Raw genomic sequence first — 6,000 nt, 5'->3', positions numbered from 1 at the left:
GCTGCCTGCAAAAATAAATTCATAAATACATATATAGTGATCACTCAACCAAACTACGCCATATAGTTAAGAAATCTGGATCAAAAAATTCCTCAAATTAGTGTGTGAATAATTATTTTGCAATTAACAAAATAACCGGTGTCCGTCTGTGAATTGACAAGCAACAAATTGAAGGCCTAATTACCACCAAAAGTGAAAGACATATAATAAAGACCAAAGTCCCATTCAAATCTGAGAATAACTGGGGTAAGGCTCAAACCAAAAAATTTTTACATATATAACCCCAAATTTGCCCAGTTGAGTCTCGAAATGGAGCGCGCATAATAATTTCATCACAAGCGTCACCTATACATGCACAAACTTGCAGCTGCAGACAATTTTGGCGACGGCCACAGCGGCGCCCTGCCAGACTGACGCACACACACACACAAATTTTCTAAGAAATTTTCTACCCAACATTGCCAGGCCTAAAAACCACATACGGACAGAACTATATTCTACGCTAGCATTTATTATTTACACTTTCTTATTTTTTGCTAACTTTAAACATTTTTGCAAATTTAAAACATACAATTAAACATTACTGCCAAGCGATCATCGATACATCGATACATATACGCGCGCACTGATCTCAATACTATACCTTCCACTTTGCCGTCACTAAGTGATATTCTTGAAATTGTCATGAGCTGCGAGTTGTGTACTACGATACGGTTGCGAATGTGAAACTGTTCAAACTTATAAATACCCTAATAGTGAAAAGCATTTAATGCTTATAAGGAACTAAAGTACGAATTAAACAAATTTAGTGAATTTCAATCAAGTGTAAGTCTTTGAAACTAACAGTGCCCATAAAAGCCCCAAATAGCCGGTGTCTGTCTGTGTGTAAATAGGCACATATGCAATTAATTGTAAGTGAAACATAATTCAGGGCTTCTGACAAGTGAAATTTAGTCCTGCATGTCCAAAAAGAGTCCCAAAATAGTGTGTGCCAAGTGTGTCCACCTGCATGAATAAATGCATATATCCAAACACAAATTTAATCTAGTGAATAATCCACCAAATTATGCCATACAACTCCAATTTTGTCCATAAAAGTCTGAAAATAGTGCGCGATCAATTATTCCACAATTTTAGAGGAACCAATTTAAAGGCCTAACATTCCGACAAAAAGTGTAGAACAATAAATCAAGACCAAAAATCCCATTTAAATTTGAGAAAATCCGGGGTAAGTCTCGTACTAAACTTCTGCCAAATAACCCCAAATGATTTGCCCAGAGGAGTCTCAAAATGGCGTGCACATAGCAATTTCACCACTAGCGCCACGTATACATGCACAAACTTGCAGCTGCAGACAATTTTGGCGACGACCATTATGGCGCCCGGTCAGACTGACGCGCAATATACCCAGAACATTCCTTTTGGTCGGCATTGCCAGGCCTAAATTCTAACCTAAATAATAATATACTACAATGAATACTTGAATGTTATATAAAACTTATTATACGCCTATATCTATCCTTAAATAATAATCTTATAACCTTCTTGCAAATTACGAAATCTCAGTAGCGCGGTTAAATTTGTGCGCAAAACTTTTTTGAATTCATGAATGTCCGTTCTAAAATGTAAATACATACATGCATACGTGCCGCTGCATATGCTTGGAATTTTGATGGCCATTATACCGACGCCAACCCAAGCTGGCACATATGCACATACATATATGTTCATAAGCCTGTCGGCAACTGCCAAGAATATAAAAACACAATTGCAAATAATCGAATTTAACCAATTGACAAGCCTCTACAGACAATATGTATCAACATTCAAATTGCTAGCGAATTATATATTGTACACATATGAACACACTGGTCTGCTGGGTGGTTGCCCACCCAAATTTGTTAGTGTAAAAATTGGTAGAAATCGTTCAGCTGGCACTTATACATATACATATCCAAATTTTCCCAACAATTGTGACTGACACTGCTAAACTGAGCATAATTTTCCTGACTCTTTACCAATTTAAAATACAATACACAATCCATATTTTTGCTTGATAACATTTTGCTAGGTGATCGTCGATATATCGATACAGTGACAGGCGTACTGACCTCAAACGATAGTTTTCTCTCTGCCGCCACTAGGCGATAGTCTCGAAATTGTCATAAGCTGCGAGTTGTCTCTATAAAATGGTCGTGAGTTTAAAATTGGCGGAAATTGAAAAAGTCATCGAGCAAGTTGAAACTTATTAAAACACTAATAGTGGAAGCATTTACTGCTGATATAAACCTAAAAGCGTGTTAAATAATCAAATTAAGGTATTCTATGCAAATTCCTCAAAATAGTGCGTGAAAAATTATTTCACAATAATGAAAATCAAATGGTGGCTGCCTGCAAAAATAAATTCATAAATACATATATAGTGATCACTCAACCAAACTACGCCATATAGTTAAGAAATCTGGATCAAAAAATTCCTCAAATTAGTGTGTGAATAATTATTTTGCAATTAACAAAATAACCGGTGTCCGTCTGTGAATTGACAAGCAACAAATTGAAGGCCTAATTACCACCAAAAGTGAAAGACATATATAAAGACCAAAGTCCCATTCAAATCTGAGAATAACTGGGGTAAGGCTCAAACCAAAAAATTTTTACATATATACCCCAATTTGCCCAGTTGAGTCTCGAAATGGAGCGCGCATAATAATTTCATCACAAGCGTCACCTATACATGCACAAACTTGCAGCTGCAGACAATTTTGGCGACGGCCACAGCGGCGCCCTGCCAGACTGACGCACACACACACACACAAATTTTCTAAGAAATTTTCTACCCAACATTGCCAGGCCTAAAAACCACATACGGACAGAACTATATTCTACGCTAAGCATTTATTATTTACACTTTCTTATTTTTTGCTAACTTTAAACATTTTGGCAAATTTAAACATACATTAAACATTTACTGCCAAGCGATCATCGATACATCGATACTATACGCGCGCACTGATCTCAATACTATACCTTCCACTTTGCCGCACTAAGTGAGATTCTTGAAATTGTCATGAGCTGCGAGTTGTGTACTTACGATACGGTTGCGAATGTGAAACTGTTCAAACTTATAAATACCCTAATAGTGAAAAGCATTTAATGCTTATAAGGAACTAAAGTACGAATTAAACAAATTTAGTGAATTTCAATCAATGTAAGTCTTTGAAACTAACAGTGCCCATAAAAGCCCCAATAGCCGGTGTCTGTCTGTGTGTAATAGGCACATATGCAATTAATTGTAAGTGAAACATAATTCAGGGCTTCTGACAAGTGAAATTTAGTCCTGCTGTCCAAAAAGAGTCCCAAAATAGTGGTGTGCCAAGTGTGTCCACCTGCATGAATAAATGCATATATCCAAACACAAATTTAATCTAGTGAATAATCCACCAAATTATGCCATACAACTCCAATTTTGTCCATAAAAGTCTGAAAATAGTGCGCGATCAATTAGTCCACAATTTTAGAGGAACCAATTAAAGGCCTAACATTCCGACAAAAAGTGTAGAACAATAAATCAAGACAAAAATCCCATTTAAATTTGAGAAAATCCGGGTAAGTCTCGTACTAAACTTCTGCCAAATAACCCCAAATGATTTGCCCAGAGGAGTCTCAAAATGGCGTGCACATAGCAATTTCACCACTAGCGCCACGTATACATGCACAAACTTGCAGCTGCAGACAATTTTGGCGACGACCATTATGGCGCCCGGTCAGACTGACGCGCAATATACCCAGAACATTCCTTTTGGTCGGCATTGCCAGGCCTAAATTCTAACCTAAATAATAATATACTACAATGAATACTTGAATGTTATATAAAACTTATTATACGCCGATATCTATCCTTAAATAATAATCTTATAACCTTCTTGCAAATTACGAAATCTTAGTAGCGCGGTTAAATTTGTGCGCAAACTTTTTTGAATTCATGAATGTCCGTTCTAAAATGTAAATACATACATGCATACGTGCCGCTGCATATGCTTGGATTTTGATGGCCATTATACCGACGCCAACCCAAGCTGGCACATATGCACATACATATATGTTCATAAGCCTGTCGGCAACTGCCAAGAATATAAAAACACAATTGCAAATAATCGAATTTAACCAATTGACAAGCCTCTACAGACAATATGTATCAACATTCAAATTGCTAGCGAATTATATATTGTACACATATGAACACACTGGTCTGCTGGGTGGTTGCCCACCCAAATTTGTTAGTGTAAAAATTGGTAGAAATCGTTCAGCTGGCACTTATACATATACATATCCAAATTTTCCCAACAATTGTGACTGACACTGCTAAACTGAGCATAATTTTCCTGACTCTTTACCAATTTAAAATACAATACACAATCCATATTTTGCTTGATAACATTTTGCTAGGTGATCGTCGATATATCGATACAGTGACAGGCGTACTGACCTCAAACGATAGTTTTCTCTCTGCCGCCACTAGGCGATAGTCTCGAAATTGTCATAAGCTGCGAGTTGTCTCTATAAAATGGTCGTGAGTTTAAAATTGGCGGAAATTGAAAAAAGTCATCGAGCAAGTTGAAACTTATTAAAACACTAATAGTGGAAGCATTTACTGCTGATATAAACCTAAAAGCGTGTTAAATAATCAAATTAAGGTATTCTATGCAAATTCCTCAAATAGTGCGTGAAAAATTATTTCACAATAATGAAAATCAAATGGTGGCTGCCTGCAAAATAAATTCATAAATACATATATAGTGATCACTCAACCAAACTACGCCATATAGTTAAGAAATCTGGATCAAAAAATTCCTCAAATTAGTGTGTGAATAATTATTTTGCAATTAACAAAATAACCGGTGTCCGTCTGTGAATTGACAAGCAACAAATTGAAGGCCTAATTACCACCAAAAGTGAAAGACATATAATAAAGACCAAAGTCCCATTCAAATCTGAGAATAAACTGGGGTAGGCTCAAACCAAAAAATGTTTACATATATAACCCCAAATTTGCCCAGTTGAGTCTCGAAATGGAGCGCGCATAATAATTTCATCACAAGCGTCACCTATACATGCACAAACTGCAGCTGCAGACAATTTTGGCGACGGCCACAGCGGCGCCCTGCCAGACTGACGCACACACACACACCAAATTTTCTAAGAAATTTTCTACCCAACATTGCCAGGCCTAAAAACCACATACGGACAGAACTATATTCTACGCTAGCATTTATTATTTACACTTTCTTATTTTTTGCTAACTTTAAACATTTTTGCAAATTAAAACATACAATTAACATTACTACTACTACTGCCAAGCGATCATCGATACATCGATACATATACGCGCGCACTGATCTCAATACTATACCTTCCACTTTGCCGTCACTAAGTGATATTCTTGAAATTGTCATGAGCTGCGAGTTGTGTACTACGATACGGTTGCGAATGTGAAACTGTTCAAACTTATAAATACCCTAATAGTGAAAAGCATTTAATGCTTATAAGGAACTAAAGTACGAATTAAACAAATTTAGTGAATTTCAATCAAGTGTAAGTCTTTGAAACTAACAGTGGCCTATAAAAGCCCCAATAGCCGGTGTCTGTCTGTGTGTAAATAGGCACATATGCAATTAATTGTAAGTGAAACATAATTCAGGGCTTCTGACAAGTGAAATTTAGTCCTGCATGTCCAAAAAGAGTCCCAAAATAGTGTGTGCCAAGTGTGTCCACCTGCATGAATAAATGCATATATCCAAACACAAATTTAATCTAGTGAATAATCCACCAAATTATGCCATACAACTCCAATTTTGTCCATAAAAGTCTGAAAATAGTGCGCGATCAATTATTCCACAATTTAGAGGAACCAATTTAAAGGCCTAACATTCCGACAAAAAGTGTAGAACAATAAATCAAGACCAAAAATCCCATTTAAATTTGAAGAAAATCCGGGGTAAG

This window comes from Drosophila virilis, unplaced genomic scaffold, assembly GCF_030788295.1.
Source record: "Drosophila virilis strain 15010-1051.87 unplaced genomic scaffold, Dvir_AGI_RSII-ME tig00002291, whole genome shotgun sequence".
Classification (NCBI taxonomy): domain Eukaryota; kingdom Metazoa; phylum Arthropoda; class Insecta; order Diptera; family Drosophilidae; genus Drosophila; species Drosophila virilis.
The sequence above is the reverse complement of the archived record's forward strand: the minus strand, read 5'-3'. Positions refer to the sequence as shown.